This window comes from Tasmannia lanceolata, unplaced genomic scaffold, assembly GCF_043159265.1.
Source record: "Tasmannia lanceolata isolate RefF3 unplaced genomic scaffold, GAP_Taslan_0.1 ptg000016l, whole genome shotgun sequence".
NCBI classification, from domain to species: domain Eukaryota; kingdom Viridiplantae; phylum Streptophyta; class Magnoliopsida; order Canellales; family Winteraceae; genus Tasmannia; species Tasmannia lanceolata.
In genome coordinates, this window is record NW_027518693.1 from 393,852 (window position 1) to 415,270 (window position 21,419).

At 37.0% G+C, this 21,419-nt stretch overlaps 1 protein-coding gene across 4 annotated transcripts in view; it reads right to left on the reverse strand.

The window, feature by feature from the left end:
* The window catches only part of LOC143848256 (uncharacterized), an 87,304-nt gene that overhangs the window by 55,473 nt on the left and 10,412 nt on the right, over positions 1–21,419 (reverse strand). For 2 of the 4 annotated variants that reach the window (XR_013235350.1, XR_013235348.1), the window contains 3 exons: positions 21,099–21,248; positions 20,581–20,631; positions 20,129–20,474 (listed from right to left, as the gene is read on the reverse strand). The exons of 1 other annotated variant lie outside the window; for it this stretch is intronic. The gene's annotated coding sequence lies outside the window, so the exon portion shown is untranslated. Of the gene's footprint in view, positions 1–20,128; positions 20,475–20,580; positions 20,632–21,098; positions 21,249–21,419 lie in introns of those variants that run through there. One more of the 4 variants, XR_013235349.1, reaches the window with a different exon arrangement.

The window sequence follows — 21,419 nt, forward strand, 5'->3', positions numbered from 1 at the left end:
AGGGAGATTGGAATTTACGGCTCTACTCATCGAGCTTAGATGGTACGAAAAGAATAATTTGGGACCTCTTATTGTCGAAGGAGATTCCTTGAAAACGATAGCATGGGCGAGCAACCGGAGTGGTGGGCCATGGCAAATGGCGTCTATTATCGATGAGGTAAGAGACCTTGTTCGCGTGATCCGGCCGCAACTGCAATGAACTGTAATTTTGGATATTTTGGGTTTTGGAATTACATGTATGTTTGGGGTTTCTTAGCGTCCGACTGGGGACATCTTGTCCCTCCCATGTAATGATTATATATTAATAAAGTTATTGTTACCTGTTCAAAAAAAAGAAAAAAAAAGGAAGGGAGATTGGAATTTTGTTAAAAGCAGCCAACAGGAGGGACGAGAGAGAAGCCTTTTAACTCCATTTTTTTAAATTCGAACTCACATGTTGCCTAGTAAAACTAAGTCGAGTTGGGGGAGTCAATAATTAACTCGGTGATGGGTGTGTCAATGAATGATTAACTCGTGAGTCGAAGGAGTTTTTTATTGAAACAGTTGGGGCATAACTGATTTGACTCAGGCGAGTCAATGATTGACTCATCGAGTCAATGATTGCCTCCTCGAGATTTTAAAGTGTTTTTAACCCTGTGGTCATTTTCCTAAAATCATCCACAACCATGCAATCCCTCTCTCTCCCCCTGTGGTCATTTTCCCAAAATCATCAATAACCATGCAATCTCTCTCTCTCTCTCTCTGTTTACCCTTGTTTGTCCTACTCCCAAATGAATTCGCATGTTTCCAAAGTGCTCAAGAATATTAATATTTTGTTTACCATATCCATTCAAATTCTCCTTTGGACTGATGTGACTGGTCTATTCCAAACTGATTAATTTAATAGGCTTCCATTTCTTGACATATCTACAAAAATCAGCAAACTTTCATGTGAGATCATATACATATCTACAAAAATCACCAAACTTTCATTGTAAATAGGTGGCGTCCCAAAAATCATTTCCATATGATGAACCCAACCCTTAGATCTATAGAATTTCCCATAATATGTAGCTCCTCAATAGATCGTGGGGCTAAGATCATCCTATGGAAATGATTTTTTGGGCATAATATTTATGTTGTGCTCATCAAATGGACGGTTTGGATCATCCTATAGTGTTAGCCGTACAGTACATTTTTTGAAAAACATTGGACTATACGGCCCTACACCACATAAAATCACATATATATACAAAAAAGTGTTTAATAAAGTGATGGTGTGAATATTAAACACCTTTTTTGGTCTGTTTGAATGCTTTATGGGAATTATAAGAGCTTTAGCATAAAGTTAAGAAGCATAAGTAAAAATAAGTGATATTAAAACAAAGTAGAACAGGTATAAATTCCCTATGTATAGATATGAAAGGACAGCGAAGACCTATATTATATGTTAAAGTCATTGATTTTCGCAAGCTTCAATCTTAGGAATGGGATCACTATTCCGTAAGGAACTTGGATTTGATAGGTGTTGGGGGTTCCACGCAAAGGCAAAGATCCCACATTGGAAAAGTGAATAGATGTGGATGGGCTTATAAGGGCTCGGGCACCCTCCCCTTAACGGCTAACTTTTCCGGGCGAGCTCTACCCAGGTCCCAACAAGTGGTATCAGAGTCGGGGTACGGTAACTCTGGTGTCGTCCCGATGGCAGTGAAATTCCCTCAGAGAAGATCTCATAGGTCCCACGATTGCTTTCATAAAAGTAAGGAGATGTGGTTGGGGTTAAAAGGACTTAGCCACCCTCCCCTTAACGGCTAGCTTTTAAGGGTGAGTTATGCCCGGGTCCCAACAAGTGGTATCAGAGTCGGAGCGCGGTAACCCCGGTGTACCCTCAAGGATGGCAGAATTACCTTTGGGAAGATCTCAATAAGCCTGTGTACCTTCGAGGATGGTGAAATTCCCTCAGAGAAGATCTCGTAGTTCCCACGTTGTAGTTGCCTCCGTGTCGAGGGGTGAGATTATTCACGTTCCATCGGCATGGAGGGGGAGATTCTTGGGGTTTCCATGCAAAATCAAAGATCCTACATCAGAAAAGTGAAAGGATGTGGACGGGCTTATAAGGCTGGGGCACCCTCCCCTTGATGGCTAGCTTTCAATGGTGAGTTCTACCCGAGTCCCAACAAATGGTATCAGAGTCGGGGCGTGGTAACTCCGGTGTACCCTAGAGGACGGTGAAATTCCCTTGAGAAAATCTCGCTAACCCCGGTGTACCTTTGAGGATGGTGAAATTCCCTCGGAGAAGATCTCGTAGTTCCCACGTTGTAGCCGTGTGGACGGGCGAGATTGTCCACGTTGTTTCCACGTTGAGGGGGGAGATTGTTGGGGGTTCCACGCAAAAAGGAAAAGATCCCACGTCGGAAAAGTAAGGAGATTTGGATGGGGTTATAAAGACTAAGGCACCCTCCCCTTAATGGCTAGCTTTTAAGAGTGAGTTCTATCCGTGTCCCAAAAAGTGGTATCAGAGTCAGGGCATGATAACTCCAGTGTACGCCCAAGGATGGTGAAATTCCCTCAGGATGATCTCGGTAACCTCGGTGTACCTTTGAGGATGGTGAAATTCCCTCAGAAAAGGTCTCGTAGTTCCCATGTTGCTGCTGCAAAATCAAAGCATGAGGTGAAAAAGGAAGGCTCCACCCATGCTCTGCCCGGGTGTAAAATGTTGGGCCTCACCTATCTCCACTTTTGATCTGTCACTTATATAACACCTACTCAAATCCCACTCTTCCACGCCTCCCAGATTGTCCTCTCTCACTCAAAACAAATCAAAGTAGTTGAATGAAAAGTGAAGTTCGCAGCAAAATATAAATAATAGCGGGAAAAGGTAAAACATAATTTTTGAAAAAGATTTCCACACACGTGTGTGGGATTTGCTTGCGTCCATAGCAGAAGGCATATCCCGGACGGCCTGTTGCATGTGACAGCAGCCACACATGCTCACTTTTCAACACATTGTGTCTTTATTCATGAGGTGACTGCTCTCACATGATAGCTAATCCCTGTATATAGATGCGCACACACACTAAGAATGTTTCTTTTCATCTCATACGCTTTATTTATTTCCAAGAAAATTTTTGTTGGAAAACCTTTTCTTTATACCTCATGTTGAGTTCTGATAGAGCGAGGCCAAACATTTTATGCCAAAGCATAGCATAGGTGGGGGCCACCATTTTACACTTGATGGGCCCACTATTTTACACTTCATGTAATGATGGGATAGGCCAAACATTTCACACCTTATATTTTTATGGGATGGGGCCTGCCATTTTCCAGCTCGGGTTTTGATGGGTGGGGCCACCATCTCTCTACCCAAACTATGCATAGGGTAGAGCCCACAATGTTACCCCTAATGTTATTGGTGAGCTGGGGTCCACTTTCCAAATCTATGCCCTAGGGTGGGCCCCACTTTTTTACACCTCATGTTTTAATGGTGTAGGGCCCATCATTTCACACCATAGCATGGCGGAGAATACTAGTATATATATATTTATATTATATTATATATTAATGCTACTGAAATAGGCAGGACCATGATTTTGGCACTCTCTGGTGTTGTGTGGTGACTCTTCTGAGAAAGAGAAAAAGGAGGGGTCTCTTTCTAGGCCAAAAATCACCAAAGAAGAAGACATGGAGGAGTGAAATGAATGTTGCTTATTTTCTCCCTCTCCAAAGCTAACTTTGTCCGAGAAACAAAAAAGACAGACATATTCACGTGGACTGATGGTCTTTTAGCCAAGATAGATATTATTCCTTCATAGGACAACTCCAAACCTTTCTCACTTCCTCTCTCTTGGTGGCATTGCCCCCATTTGTCTACATCATCACTTTTTCTATAGGACCAATTACCAATGGGAGACAAACATTAGGCAAAATTATCAATAGAACACATGCTTTTCAAAAATTATCAATGGGGGACAAAAAAGGTCTTGTCAGTAAAAGCTAGACGAAAATGCCCTTGGCATTTACAACACATTTTGACCTTGGTTTTTCCTTCTTCCCTCTTCTTTTACTATTCCGTTATCACCTTTTTTATTTTTTACCATACCAGTCATCTTCCTCCTTGTTCAGCCACCATTGTTGTTGACAAATCTTGAAAACTTGAATGTTGAGTTCTTACCATGTATCTCTTTGTATTTAGGTTTTATTATTATTATTTTTTTTAAGGTTTTGCACTATTTTTCATTCCTCTGTTTCTGATTTATCTTGTTTAGGGTTTAAGCTATTTTTTTTAGGGTGAATTCTGGAGATAATGCATGGATGGCTTCACTCACTTTTTTGGAAGACAAGTGATTGTATAAGAAAAAGTTGATGTAATATATGAATGGATGGCTACACATTTTTTATTTACTTAATTTTTTATTTTTTTTGTAATACACAAATTGTGATGTAATACATGAAGCACATTTAATGAAAACAACATCCATATCTTTTGTTATTTCTATCATGAGCAGAATTGTAATGCCATTAGAAGAGTTGCTATAGGCAGGGGGTTTTGTAGCAGAAGGGGTTTATCAACTCTCTGGAAGAGGGTTAGTAACTCTCAAAAGTAGGGTTACCAATTTTCGAATGGGCTTATCAAGTGCTTGAAAATTGGCCGAGAGTTTTGGAGTTTTGGAAGAGGGTTTTCAAGTCTCTAGGAATGGGGTTATCTAGTATAAAAAATGGGGTTACTAATTTCCGAATGGGGTGATCAAGTCCTTGAAAATTGGCCAAGGATACTAGAGTTTTGGAAGGGGGATTTCAAGTCTCTGGGATTGAGGTTATCTAATATAAAAAATGGGGTTATCGATTTCTGAATGGGCTTATCAAGTCTTTGAAAATTGGCCGAGGGTACTGGAGTTTTGGAAGTGGGTTTTCAAGTCTATAGGATTGGGGTTATCAAGTATCAAAATGGGGTTACCAATTTCCGAATGGGCTTATCAAGTCCCTAAAAATTGGCCGAGAGCACTATAGTTTTGGAAAGGGGTTTTCAAGGATTTGGGATTGGGGTTATCCGGTATCAAAATAGGGTTACCAATTTACGAATGGGCTTATCAAGTCCCTTAAAATTGCCCAAGGGTACTGGAGTTTTGGAAGGGGGTTTTCAAGTCACTTGAGTTGGGGTTATCCAGTATCAAAATGGGGTTACCAAATTTCGAATGGGCTTATCAAGTCCCTTATGAACACGTTTTTACTTCCTGTTTTTTTTTCACTCATTCATTTTCACGTTTTTTTCTTTCTACCGTACGATTCATCTTCCTTATCCTCCATTGAAAGGGAGAAGGAGAAATGCAAAACCCTAAAACAAATGAAAAACAAAACCTAGATATTGAGAGATAGATGGGAATGAACTCACGTTTCAAATTTTCGAGTTTTCCCGCCTCCAATGGTGGCTAAATGATGAAGAAGGTGACTGGTAAGATAAAAAAACAAAGTTGAAAATGAAAAAGTAAAAAAAAAAAGAGGAAAAGAAGAGAGAAGAGGGAAAAGTGGAAAAGCAAAACGTGTTGCTTAAGAAAAGGGCATTTTCGTCCAGCTTTTAATGACAAGACCTCTTTTGTTCCTCGTTGATAATTTCTTAAAAGCATGGGTCTTGTTAATAATTCCACCTAATTTTTGTCCCCCATTGGTAATTGATCCTTAGTACATTTGACATTTGACAGGGCGTTCGATCATGATAGTTTTAGACACGTGATGAGCCGCATTCACGGTTTGAATGAAGAGGATAAGAGGAAAAGGGATTGGGTTGAAAATAATAAGAAAATGATATAATTAATACTATTCAAGTTTTCAATTAAGGCCATGTTGCCGTTGAATCTTTTTGGGACCAGTTACGACCAATCGACCTTCGTTACCAAAATTTTGTTTTAAACGGCGCATTTTGTAGCTTCTCCGTTTAATAACCATATTTTCATACATGGTGGGGCCCACTAGATTGGGGGTATATTACCATCAAATGGACGGTTTGGATCGTCTGATGTTGTGGGCTATACAGTACTTTTTTGAAAAAACACTGGACCATAAGAGCTTGCATTAGGGCTACAACTCGGGTCGGGCGGGTCGAGTTTTGGAGAACCCAACCCTACCCGAGAAATATCTTGGGTTGGGTTTTTTTCGGAAAACCCACGATTCCCAAACCCGGCCCTACCCATGATAAATCTCGGGTCGGGTTTTTTCATGTTGACGCAATTTTTTAAGGAAAATTCTTGTTTGGCAAGGCAACTAAACTCATAGAAGCAGAAATTACACTCACATTACACTTGAGTCAAACAATGATGTAATTACACTCACATTACACTTGAATCAAACAATGTTGTAATTACAATCAAACAATGCTGAATCAAACACTTAATCAACTCAACTCATAGAAGCAGAAATTACACTCACATACTATTTGAAAAAACACTGGACCATAAGAGCTTGCAGCCTTGCACCGTATAAAAACACATTAGTTTTCGACCATCTATTCATAAGCTTAATGAGCGGATAGTTAGAACCTTCAGATCAATATGAATCTGATAACATGGGTGATCTACAATGGGGACCACGTTCATTGTTTACTTGGGACAGCCCTCTCTGGTGTAAAAGAGTAGCCATTGATACATTAGAGGGGGCTGTCCCCAGTTAAAAAAATGCGGCGAATATATATCACTTCCATTAAATAATAGAGCACGAGTAACATGCCATAGCATTTCACGTGCCACAGTGGGACAATGAACGTGGCATGAAGAGGTCCCTATCTAAAAAGTCGCAACGATCGGGGCAATCTTGACCGTTCGATCGAGGTAGGTCTAGACACGTGATGTGCCTCATGTACTTTTGAAGAGGTATAGAGGAAAATGATGTAATTAATACTATTCATGTCTTCAATTAAAACAAATATTCCATGGAATATTTTTGGGACCAGTTAGCAAAATTTTGTTTTAAACGGACATTTTGTACCTCCTCCTCCGTTTTATTAACATAGTTTCAAACTTTTACAGCAAAAGGAAGTATATATGCATGATGATGGATGATCCATCATCCAGGAGGGGCCCACTTGATCGTAAGGTGGGTGTTAGGTAGCTCATTGGATTGGAAGGTAGCATTGGATCTACGTAACCTCCATTGTAGGTGGACCCCACTTTTGGTTGATCTCGTCCATCCATCATCTTGCCCTACGTACCCTAAGTAATGTATTTGTGGCTATTGGATGAGGATGATTGGTGGTATGTATTAGTTTTCGACCGTATTTTCATGTGCTCTTTGATCGGATTTTTTGAACCGTCGGATCAATAAGAGTCTGATCACATTGGTGATCTACGTTGGGACCGCCAAGATTGGGACCCACTATTGCCTCATGTATTACAATGAGGAAAACACAATTTTAATAATTGAACACGAGTAACATGCCATGGCATTTCACGTGCCACGGTTGTTCAATGAACATGGTCATTCATCAGTTGGCTCGTCCTATGAATTGGTATCTATGTGAAAAGTTGCCACATTCCGGGCGATCTTGACCGTTCGATCAATCTAGTTTTAGACACGTGTGGCATGTACACAGCAGAAGAGGAAAAAAGACTGGGTTGAAAATTATTTTAAGAAAATGAAGAATATGATACTATCCATGGTTAATTGAAAAAATATTCCATGGAATATTTTTGGGACCTGTGACCATAGTTAACAAAATTTCCTTTTAAAGGATGTTTCCTTCTTCTTCTTTTTTGAAAGAAAAACGTGTTTTGTAAAAAATTCCTTTTAATTTTTGAGGAATATGTTTAAAATGTGTTTTATACACGCTTTAAAGTTTAAATGTCTTAAACACTTTTTTTTACAACTTTACAATTTTATCATTGCTGTATTTTTTAAATGACAAAATTTTAAATGTATTAAACGATTTTTTTTGTGCTATCGTTTATTTTAGCATTTTTTTACAATCTGGGGCCGTTTGGATACGTGGATTTTAGAATCCAGGATTTTTTCAAAATTGTAGCTAAGAGACAAGAGAAGAAGTGGACCAGCCGTCGTTTTTTACTTCTCGCCCTTCTTTCCGTCAACAAGAGAGGAGGAGATCCTCCCATATTTCCAGGTTTTAGAAATCTCAGGATGCGGGAGAGATTTTTAAAACCTGAATTTCTCACTTAAAATCCAAGAAACACTGTCAAGACAACATACAGCAGCTTGATCAAGAACCCTCTTTTACACTATTTTCAACCTAAAAACCCAGATTCTAAAACCCGCGTATCCAAACGGCCCCTAAATTTTGGTTCGTACCAGATTTGTTAACAAATGACTTGTGAGTGACCAGGTGTTGGTGGAGAAACTTGAGGGGGTGGGGATCAGGGAGCATGAAAAGCTCCTAAAAACTAGTTAAAAAAAACAAATTTAAATAGTTATTTTTCATCACTTTTATGGGATTTTTTTATGCTATCTCCACTCTCGGCTAGGGGTACAATTTGGGTTAAGTCTAGTCAAGATTTTGCTAAGAAAATGATTTGGAATCAACCCGAACAAAACCCAATTTTATGGTTGAAGCCCAACTGGAATTTCCAAAAAATGACCTAAATTACTCCCCTACTCTTGAACAGTAAATTGTCTTCCTCTACCTCTTTCGCCCCTCTCACGCATTTGGGCTTACGAATATTCCGTTGAATAAATTTTCATTGTTGCCAAATATAGCCTAATTTTCAAAAGAAAGGAAAAGCTATCTTTGACGACTGGGGCAAAAAAAAAATCTTAAATTTAATATTAATTATAGATTGATTTCTCGAATAAATTTTTTGGATTGCCAGCATTTTCTGGAAAATTTTGAAAAAAATATTCTATTTTTTTTTTTTTTTTTTTTAGAGGGGCCAACTTATGATGAAACCCCTCTAAATTAATTATAATTTTATCAGTGCTGCTACGGAAACCAGCTGCCTAACTGAGAGTGGAACCGAGCAAATCCGCACACGCCGCATGGCATATTTTTCGATAGTTCTGTTATTTCAAGTAAAAACAAAAGAAAAAAAAAGAACTAAGATAATGGAAGTAGTTGTTAACGTGTTAAGAGGATATTGTTGGTTCGTTATGTGCATATAATTATGGTGTATATGGGTAGTTATAATCTAATTATTATCTAGTTGTGGGAATGTGTTTTTAGAGTTATGGGTGTTAGTTATGGTGTATGTGTTTATGGTAGTGGGTGTTAGTTGTTGATGGTGTGTGTTGTAAGTGGGGAAGTGGATGGGTGATGTGTAACTACTCTGTGTTAGTATTTAAGTAGTTGTAAAAAGTAGAATGAAGTTGGTTTGTAGATCATTAAGAAATTGTTTACAAAAGTCATTAATTAATTTAAAGCATAGGATGGTTCTAAAAAGTAGAATGATTTTGAATAACCTATTCGATCCTTGATTCAGTTCATAGCAACTCATAACACACTTTCATCACTAGACCACAATTGCATCCCCTGACTAGTGTTATGTCAGATTGTGACAAAATGAAGTGTCTATGCCTACAAGGCGTCCCCTATTAAAACTCTTCTAATATAGGTTACCACTCTGATTAAAATAGGAGTGCATGTATCACCTCCCTATTATAAACTATAGTCCAACACAATTGAGGCACAAGCAAATAAAAAATATGGCTATAGGCCATGTATATCACATGTATATAACTAGTTGGTGAGCAATCAATTCCAACTCATTGCCGATGGTCCAACCATGATTTGTGCTGATCTTAGAACCTTAACCAATAACGTGTCCTGAGGGTCTTGAAAAGAAAAGCAAAATGTTGATGTTTGTTTTATTAGTACTACCCGATGGGACATCCATGTGGAATTGGGCTAAGACTTTGTACCTCAACTCACGGGGAAAACACATGTGCTATGTAAGAACTGAGAACAAAGGTAAGAGTATCGGGTCCCTTATAAACTTGGTCATAAAATTCTGATCGACATTATGACATCCATGGTTTTAGGGAACTCACTTAATTCACTCGAGTCATTCTTCCCTTTGACATTTCTGTTTGGATCTAAAACTTTTCGATTAAAATTTCCTAGATAAGGAAAGTATTTCAAATGGAAATTCTAGAGGCTCACATTTCTTGATTTTTTAGATTTATTCAAATTCCAAGAAATTCTTTATGATCAAATAATACATACTTGATGAGCTAAGACAAACAAAACTGATTCAATTAAGAATTGTAAGAAATTTGCAGAATACAAAATCTTATTGAGAAATTTGAAATCAATTCTACAAGATAATGTATGATCTCTTGAAATTCTAAAATAAAATCCTATCAGTTCTAAAAGGAAGATCTAAGAACTTATGAGACATTGAAATCAATTTATATCAATTGAGAAAAAGATTAAACTTTATCAATTTGTATCCATTCTAAGAAAAATAGGTAAGAACTTATGAAGGTTATAAGTCAATCCATTTAGAAAACTTGAACTCTGAAATGGAACTATCATTTTAGTGAAATGTTATCAGCACTACTGTATTTTGAGGAGGGCACTCCTCACTTTATTAAAAGTACGGTATGCCCCGCACCATAAGATGATCCAAACCGTCCATTAGATGGGCCACAGCCTAAATAGGTTGTGCCCCAAAAATCATTTTCATAGGTTGATTCTAACCCTCCGATCTGAATGTAAGAGTGTTGATCCTAACCTATGGAAATGATTTTTGGGGCACAGCCTATTTAGGCTATGGCCCATCTACCCAAACAATGTAGGCCCACATTGTGTTTTAAGCTAGTGTGTAGATCAATTATCTACACTTGTGTGTAGACACCGTTTTCTCATATATATATATGTGTACAAATGGTTTTCTTGGGCTTCTTGCAGATGGAAGATAGTTTTTGTATGTACAAATGTTAACAGGTTGTGTTGTTTTATCGTGCAATCGTAGGGTTGAGATGATCCTATGAAGCTGATTTTTTGTGCTATGTCAGGGCAATCAAATGAATGCTTTGCATCACCCAAATAAGGTGGGATCCATGTGTTTTACTACAAAATGAATTAATATCTATTATATTATAAGGATACCCTACCCTGATTTTTTTTTTCTTTTTAAATCCATAAAATCTAACGGAATTAAGCTATTTAAAAGGAAGAATTAAGTTTCATGAGAATGACATAGAAACAAATGAAGGAATCCGAGCCGACACCTTAAATTTTATGAATAATAAGAGAGAGCCGACCTCTCTATCTCTCTCTCTCATAACAAATAATTGAATTAAGAAAATCGATATATTTTTTAAATATAGAATTTATCTAGAAATCCAAGCTGACGCCTTAAATTTTGTGAATAATAAGAGAAAATACAGAAGAAATTTTTTACCGGATCTACATATTATTATCAAGGAAATGATAAATTCACGCTTTTATTCACCCGGGTCACTCTCCTAGTTCTTTCGTACCTATGGAAAGATGTCGTAAAAACAGTAAAGAAACTAGTGCTATAGTACATAAGTGGTTTGTGGGCCACCACAATTTCATTGTAACCGGTCTAACCAAAGATTGGAATCTTAGAACCTTGATCAATACGGCATCTTTAGGGGCTTGAAAAGAAAAGCTGGTTGCCTCTGCTGTGGTTGTAGGCTTTATGCCAAACCGCTTAAATCTCTGTGTCTTCGTGTGTTTGCTTGTGTTTGCCTATTTCGTTTTGCTTTGCCATTTGAAATTGCATATTGCTATTGTATAGGGGTTTTTCACTACACTTTTCCTTTCATAACATGCCATTTTTAGATAAGATCCTTGCTGAAATGTGTCTTTATATGTTATGTATATTTTCTTATGATGTATGTGGGGTTAGTTAGTGCATAGGTATGTGTTTTAGTGTAATGGATATTAGTTATGGCTAATGTGTTTAGGGTAGTGGGAGTTAGTTATTTATAATGTGTCTTGTTAGTGCGTAGGTGTGCTTGTGATGTGGCATTCCCTCTTTCTTGTATTTATGTAGTAGTAATCTAATGAAATTGAAGAAGAGAAGATTTTTACAACAGCAAAGGAGACTTTGTTTTAGGGAGTCACGGTTCCTCTCGAATCGAGCCGCTAGGAGGTCCGGTTGCCTCGAATCAACCTCTTCCCCTTCTCTATTTCTATCTTTTTCTCGTTTATTTGGATAACATTATATGACTGAGCATATTGTGAGAGAAGATGGGAAGCAATTGCTTGCATTTGCAAAATATCCTGGTAGAGTTGGACTAGTAGACATCTTATGTGATCTAAGAAAGCAGAATAGGTCTTTATATGTTTCTCTAAATCATAAGCAAGGAATCTAGGTTCTTAGACCCCAAAAGTGATATCATTATGGAGTAACCATGGTTTTAAATTTCGGCCGAAATCTGAAATTTTGTGAAATACCAAATTTCGTCCGAAATTTTCGGTCCGAAATTTCAACAAAATGCCATTTAAAAAAAAAAAAATGTTACAAAATTTCGGATTTCAGTGGGGTCCGAAATCGGTACCGAAACCGAAATTTTAAACCTTGGGAGTAACTAGATACAAAATACTTCAAGAGAATTAATTCTAAATATGAAAATAGCGGGGGTACCAAATCAATCAGAAAGAGTGGAGTACCAAATCTATCAAAATTAGTGAGGGTACAAAGTCTCTTTTGATTGATAATTACAACAAATAAAACTTGAAAATCAGTGGATTTACTCTCAAGTTACTAAAATACAGAGGGTAAATGACATATGGACTAACTGAGTGACTTTAATATTAAGCATGGAACTAATAGCCATCTCCAAATTAACGACATTAGAAGTTAGATATTCTTCTTAAGTTAAATAGACCCAAGCATGTTGAGTGTGATAAATGCACTATGCCATAATTTGTTTGTATGATAATGATCTTTTGATTTCTAGATTCGACTTGAAGTAGTTAAAGAATTTAAGAATTTGCAAATGCAAATCTTTGATGTAAAAGACAGAAAAAGGGGGTAGAAATATCACCTTCAAGATACAATATAACTATTCTCTAAACTGCCTGACATAGACTAGGAAGTGGTTGGGCAACAAGAAGGAAAGTATTTCAAATGGAAATTCTAGAGGCTCACATTTCTTGATTTTTTAGATTTATTCAAATTCCAAGAAATTCTTTATGATCAAATAATACATACTTGATGAGCTAAGACAAACAAAACTGATTCAATTAAGAATTGTAAGAAATTTGCAGAATACAAAATCTTATTGAGAAATCTGAAATCAATTCTACAAGATAATGTATGATCTCGTGAAATTCTAAAATAAAATCCTATCAGTTCTAAAAGGAAGATCTAAGAACTTATGAGACATTGAAATCAATTTATATCAATTGAGAAAAGATTAAACTTTATCAATTTGTATCCATTCTAAGAAAAATAGGTAAGAACTTATGAAGGTTATAAGTCAAATTCCATTTAGAAAACTTGAACTCTGAAATGGAACTATCATTTTAGTGAAATGTTATCAGCACTACTGTATTTTGATGAGGGCACTCCTCACTTTATTAAAAGTATGGTATGCCCCGCACCATAGGATGACCCAAACCGTCCATTAGATGGGCCACAGCCTAAATAGGTTGTGCCCCAAAAATCATTTTCATAGGTTGATCCTAACCCTCCGATTTGAATGTAAGAGTGTTGATCCTAACCTATGGAAATGATTTTTGGGGCACAGCCTATTTAGGCTGTGGCCCATCTAATGGACGGTTTGGATCACCCAAACAATGTAGGCCCACACTGTGTTTTAAGCTAGTGTGTAGATCAGTTATCTACACTTGTGTGTAGACACCGTTTTCTCATATATATATATATATATATATGAGGAAAAGGATTGTACGCTCGACCGTACCTAAAGTTAGGTACGGTAGAGTGCCAAATCACATGGGTCCCCCATTTTTGGTGGGCATCTAAACCATTCATTTGCAAGGCCCCATCATAGATAGGGTGCATACCAAAAATCAGCTCCATAGGATCATCCTAACCCATCCATTTGTGGAGGGCAAAATGGGCAGATAGTGTTTGTCCACAAATCTGCCCATTTTGCCCTCCAGTTTTGGAGGGGTTAGGATGATTCAATGGTGCTGATTTTTGGTATGCACCCTATCTATGATGGGGCCTTGCAAATGAATGGTTTAGATGCCCACCAAAAATGGGGGACCCAAGTGATTTGGCACTCTACCGTACCTAACTTTAGGTACGGTCGAGCGTACAATCCTTTTCCTCTCTCTCTCTCTCTCTCTCTCTCTCTATATATATATATATATATATATATATATATATATATATATATATATATAATGCATATCATAGGTGTTTTTCTTGGGATTCTTGCAGATGGAAGGTAGTTTTTGTATGTACAAATGTTAACAGGTTGTGTTGTTTTATCGTAGGGTTGAGATGATCATATGGAGCTGATTTTTTGTGCTATGTCAGGGCAATCAAATGAATGCTTTGCATCACCCAAATAAGGTGGGACCCATGTGTTTTACTACAGAATGATTTAATATCTATTATATTATAAGGATACCCTACCCTGATTCTTTTTTCTTTTTTCTCGAAAAATCTAATAGTATGACAAGTATACTTTCGCGTCAAAACACACTGAAAACCCTCTTTCTTTCTTTTCGACAAATCTTGAATGAATGCTCTGCATCACCCAAATAAGGTGGGACCCATGTGTTTTACTACAGAATGATTTAAAATCTATTATGTTATAAGGATACCCTACCCTGATTTTTTTTTCTTTTTAAATCCAAAAAATCTAACGGAATTAAGCTATTTAAAAGGAAGAATTAAGTTTCATGAGAATGACATAGAAACAATTGAAGGAATCCGAGCCGACACCTTAAATTTTATGAATAATAAGACAGAGCCGACCTCTCTCTCTCTCTCTCTCTCTCTCTCTCTCTCTCATAACAAATAATTGAATTAAGAAACTCTATATATTTTTTAAATATAGAATTTATCTAGAAATCCGAGCTGACGCCTTCAATTTTGTGAATAATAAGAGAAAATACAGAAGAAATTTTTTACCTAATCTACATATTATTATCAAGGAAATGATAAATTCACACTTTTTATTCACCCGGGTCACTCTCCTAGTTTTTTCGTACCTATGGAAAGATGTCGTAAAAACAGTAAAGAAACTAGTGCTATAGTACATAAGTGGTTTGTGGGCCACCACAGTTTCATTGTAACCGGTCTAACCAAAGATTGGAATCTTAGAAAAGCTCAATGTTGATTTTCGCAGCGGAAGGGGTAGCATATCCATCATGGTGCTCAGTATAAGGCTGTTAGTGTTAGTTGTGAAATATGTGATGACCTTTCCAATGTGGGCTCGTCTTCTGGGGATTAAACAACCAAAGTTTGAAATGACTCTTCCAGATAATGCTTATTCCTTTTTGTTGAGCTGGGTGTCTTAGAATTCAATCCGAAATTTTGTGTGCGACCCGAAGCAGCCCGGCAGCCCGTTTATAATTAAGTGATTTTGTCCACATTAAAATAAGCTTGTTTTGACCCATTTTGTAGAAGGGGATTTGAGGCTTATTTTCATGTTCGAGTTTTGAGAAGAGGGTTGAGAGCTTAAAAGAGGAAAAGGGTGTACAATGATTTCTTGGTGGGTTTGGGTGAGAGATAGCGATTTTCTCTTATAATCTCCAGTTCTTAATAGTGGACTTTCTCGTTGCCTCTGCTGTGGTTGTAGGCTTTATGCCAAACCGCTTAAATCTTTTTGTCTTCGTGTGTTTGCTTGTGTTTGCCTATTTCGTTTTGCTTTGCCATTTGAAATTGCATATTGCTATTGTATAGGGGTTTTTCACTACACTTTTCCTTTCATAACATGCCATTTTTAGATAAGATCCTTGCTGAAATGTGTCTTTATATGTTATGTATATTTTCTTATGATGTATGTGGGGTTAGTTAGTGCATAGGTATGTGTTTTAGTGTAATGGATATTAGTTATGGCTAATGTGTTTAGGGTAGTGGGAGTTAGTTATTTATAATGTGTCTTGTTAGTGCGTAGGTGTGCTTGTGATGTGGCATTCCCTCTTTCTTGTATTTATGTAGTAGTAATCTAATGAAATTGAAGAAGAGAAGATTTTTACAACAGCAAAGGAGACTTTGTTTTAGGGAGTCACGGTTCCTCTCGAATCGAGCCGCTAGGAGGTCCGGTTGCCTCGAATCAACCTCTTCCCCTTCTCTATTTCTATCTTTTTCTCGTTTATTTGTGTTACGGCCAATTAGGCACGTAACATTATATGACTGAGCATATTGTCAGAGAAGATGGGAAGCAATTGCTTGCATTTGCAAAACATCCTGGTAGAGTTGGACTAGTAGACATCTTATGTGATCTAGGAAAGCAGAATAGGTCTTTATATGTTTCTCTAAATCATAAGCAAGGAATCTAGGTTCTTAGACCCCAAAAGTGATATCATTATGGAGTAACCATGGTTTTAAATTTCGGCCGAAATCCGAAATTTTGTGAAATACCAAATTTCGTCCGAATTTTTCGGTCCGAAATTTCAACAAAATGCCATTTAAAAAAAAAAATGTTACAAAATTTCGGATTTCGGTGGGGTCCAAAATCGGTACCGAAACCGAAATTTTAAACCTTGGGAGTAACTAGATACAAAATACTTCAAGAGAATTAATTTTAAATATGAAAATAGCGGGGGTACCAAATCAATCAGAAAGAGTGGAGTACCAAATCTATCAAAATTAGTGAGGGTACAAAGTCTCTTTTGATTGATAATTACAACAAATAAAACTTGAAAATCAGTGGATTTACTCTCAAGTTACTAAAATACAGAGGGTAAATGACATATGGACTAACTGAGTGACTTTAATATTAAGCATGGAACTAATAGCCATCTCCAAATTAACGACATTAGAAGTTAGATATTCTTCTTAAGTTAAATAGACCCAAGCATGTTGAGTGTGATAAATGCACTATGCCATAATTTGTTTGTATGATAATGATCTTTTGATTTCTAGATTCGACTTGAAGTAGTTAAAGAATTTAAGAATTTGCAAATGCAAATCTTTGATGTAAAAGACAGAAAAAGGGGGTAGAAATATCACCTTCAAGATACAAAATAACTATTCTCTAAACTGCCTGACATAGACTAGGAAGTGGTTGAGCAACAAGAAGCAAAGGTGGCTTGCATATTCCTTCTGCAAAGGGTGGCCCCTATTTTTCTAGAAAGTGGACTAGGAGTTCATCTGATGTAATAGCCCATGAGAGGGCTTGGATGTGGGATATTTGATTGTGTACAATGTGTATGTAAAGCGAGTGTGTTGTAAAGGGGATATGGTGTAATTGTGTGATGGTGGGAAGTGGTTAGCCTTTGCAAGGAGAAGAGGAGATGAAGGCCAGCTGCCGCATAAGCAACCCACCTGTCAGAAAGTTCTGCCAAGACAGCTGTCATTAAGCTGTGTTGCCACGTCAGCCATGACAGCTGTTGTTGAGCGGTCATGAGCTGGAAATTCCAGCTGGCCCAAGCTCTCACCCCAAGAAACCCTCCTCTGCATCTATAAATGGGTTGAAGGGCTCATATTTTACTGTCAAACAACCAATTACTCCAAAAGCTTAAGCCGTTGGGGATGGTGTTATTTATTCTTTTATACTTTAACACTCCCCCTCGACACATATAGCATGAGGGGGGCCATGCCCCCCCCCAATGACCAATGCTTAGCAAGTGTAAATTAGCCCGGCCCCCCAAGTGTAAATTCCTGGCTCTGCCCCTGTGTGTGGCCCCTTTTTTTAGGGTTGGCCTACGCGTGGTACATGTGTCCCCTCTTTTGGGTTGGCCATTGCACGTGGATTTTTAATATCAACGAGTTTTAAACCTAGGACCTTTGCTCTGATACCATGTGAAACAAAAGCTTAAGCAGCTGGAGATGGCATTATTTAATCTTTAATACTTTACATTTACACATGAAACTTCTGAGAGATTTTTTTTTCTGCTAGGGAGATGGGAGCTCCTAAGGATCAGATATCCACCTTGTTCGTCTGGTATAGAGTGAGAGCCTCTTCCATGTAACATCTCTCCTATGTTCTGTTTTACCTTACTAATGCAAGCTGTTCATTCTTCCATTAAAACTCAGAAAGTAATCATGCTTCATTGAAATTATGTTCCACTATTCATCTTCAATCAAATGCATATTGTTCTCATTTCAACTCTGTTTACCATTCCATAATTTCTATTTTGATCTACCTTTTTTATCTTAAATTAATGATTTTTTTGTAATTGCATTTGAATTCTGGAACTGGAAATACACTACATATCTGTTACACTCAAACACTGCCTGTCATTTCGTTTCTTTATCTCTGTTTCTTTAAACTTACTTCCATTTCTTTTCTTTCCTGCTGTAGAATTTCCATTATGTTTCGATAATATGTCAAGTTTTCTCAGTAGGCTAAGCTTTGCTTACCGAATTTTTTTCTTACTTTCTTCTTGGATCTGCAACTAGTGATAACACTTCTCTGTTATAGTTCAGAACTGGCATCCTGGACTAGAAAAATAACTATCTCTTATAGAGATTTCTGAAACTGTAGAATGCATGCGCAATTCTATATTCTTCACTACTTTGTTGCAAAATTCCCTCGGTTAGATTAGTGTTTGGCTATTAAAATTCATTTCTAGATTCTTCCTTACATTTGTAACCCGTATTACATTCCTACTCCAACTATCTTTTACAGTCTTGGTATCAAACTGCAGTTCCATTACTTTGAGCTTCATTCTATTATTTATTGGATTTCTTATATTCCTTACACTTAAATTCAGACACTATTGAAATCTAATATATTCCCTCTCAAAGGAGCCCAACTTTCCCAGGATCCATGTACCAGCGGAAATTGAATTACAGACGACATCTCTATTTTTCCATAACAGAAGCTATGCATTGTGATCAGTATTTCTTTGCCCGAATTAAAATAAAAAATAAAAAAATTGAGCTTACTCCAGAGTTCAGATTAAGATCAAAAGAACAAAAAATGGAGGACATTGTTGTTTCTTTTTCGAAGTCGAGGCTGATTTAAGGTAATGATGTTTTGGCTGCTGCCGTGACGACAACATTTTTTAACCCCAGTAAATTTCGACTCACCACCAAAGATGATCAGCAATATCTTTCATTAGCACCCATCCAATTCCTTCTAGACACAACAAGTTCAGTTAAGACTGTACCTGATGTGGATAAATGAAAAGTAGACCAAGCATATATGTGATTGTGTGGGTTTGATTGTGATGCTGTGCGTGCATGGTGAGGTAAGTGAAGTGAAGAATGGTGAAGGTGTTGAACGATTGGGTATGTAACTCTCTAAGAGAGTTTTTGTAACAAACTCCTTCCACATCAGAAGCTCCATCTGGAAAAGAGCAGGCATTGATCTAGAGCCTTCATCGTCCTCTATAAATAGAGGTGGGAATGCCATTTGAGCAGTTTCTGATGTTGCAAACAGGACCTGTGAGTTTCTTGATAGAGACTTTTCCTGAATTGTTCTTAGAAGGGAGGGTTCCTTATTGGCTGAGAGTGAGATCCCTTCACAGTAAGGTATCTCATCTCTCTCCTCTACATGTATCTTTCTTTGTAGAATGAAGAAATCCCCTTGCTTATTTGATACGATCAGTAGTTCTGGCATTTCTGTTAATAAAACTTTCTTCATATCTAGTTTTCAAATCTATGTATCTTTCAAGCTCTTTCTTGCACTTCTCTGTCGATTCTTGAACTGAAATCTTACTGTTTCATTTTAATTGCTAGCTTCAAGTTCTGTTTCGAGAATTAATCAGATTAACACACAACAGTCCTCAAGAGTTTTAACAGATCAGAAGTGAACTTTTAAAATACTGAAACTGTTACTGGTTTTCTTGATAGAATGTGGTTTGAACCATATGTCTGTGTGAATTTTTTAACCAGATCTACCTCCTTGATGACCACCATTTTGATCTAGATTGTGTGCAGTCCTATAATTTTGAACTAATTCCAAAGGACCTTGAAAACAAAGCCAATCCTTAAAAAATAATGATTTGTATGCAATAACAAAAGCATTTCCTATGCATCCACATCATGCAGACGGCCTATACCTAAATGTAAACAGATGCAACTGTCAAGCTTCTATCAAACATAATATCAAACACAATAAGGGGTTGTGCTTTAAAGCTAAAATGTGCTTCAAAATGGAATACCAAATTTCTTATTATGGAATGGTTTGGATCACCCAAATAATGTGCAACATATAATTATGGAATCTGATCTGTAAATATTAAAGGAGCCATAATAGTTATAAGCACAAATCAGATGTATACATGGCATGAGAAGTCACTTTAGACACATGATCTATGGAGTTTTAATCCAGTAAAATAGCAAATAATGGAACAGCTCTATTCTTGATTAAATGGTAGATTGAGCTGGTAATCCACCAAAAGTTGTTGTGGTATGTCAAAATGTCAACTCCATGGCATACACAAGCTAGCCAGCACCCACAGTATCACGCCAAAGCTGTAGAAATTGCATCTGCAAGAAATTAGTGTCCTCTTCAATATCAATTAGAGACAAAATAAAAGGAATGAAAGGGAGCTCCTTATCAATGGTTCCTAAAAGAAACATAGCTAGTACTTACATGAGATTGGAAAGGTTCATTTCTTAACATTCCTGGTGCCATCCATTCTGGCTGCAATTAAATGGAAAACACTTAATTTTGACATTACAAGGGAAAAAGAACAAAAGAAAGATAGCTTCATTTAAGCAAAATGCAGATGTCTTAGACTAATTTTAAAGCCAGATAAGAAATTGCCTTATCCTGAATTCGTAATATTACTACCTAACAGTGAAATCCTACATTTAAATAAGTTGTTCCCTAGACTGGAAATTGACTCAATCACTCAATAGACTATAGAAGATTAACATTTATATGTAAAATAAATATGTAAAATATGTAGCTTGGGGGAGATATGTGAATTCTTTAGCAAAAGATGATTTGTTTTGGCTTTGAAACAAAAAGTATCCGATTTTGGATTATTTCTTTGGACCCAACATATTCATATAGAGAATTTGACCACATTCTGAGGACCACCTGCACCACTAGACAATCAAATATGGCTCAATGTAACTGTATACTTGAGAATAATGAGATTTTACCTTCGACTAGATCTCTCATTAATCACATCTGCAACTACCAGCACTATTTACTTTGATCAAGGTGAAACGAAGTAACAGAAATATCACAGTAGTCCTATTTCTTTGGAGCCAATATATTCATACATAGAATTGATCACATGAAGAGGACCCCTGCACCACAAGATGACCAAAGCATTTCATTATAAATAAAAAATTGGTTATATTTAAGGATCTAAAAGACAGCAAATCATAAACAACCAACGTGAGTTCATAAGAAAAAAGGGCTTTTAAATTTGTAACCCTTGCAGTCAAGTTGCTAACACCACATCAAGCAACTGAAGC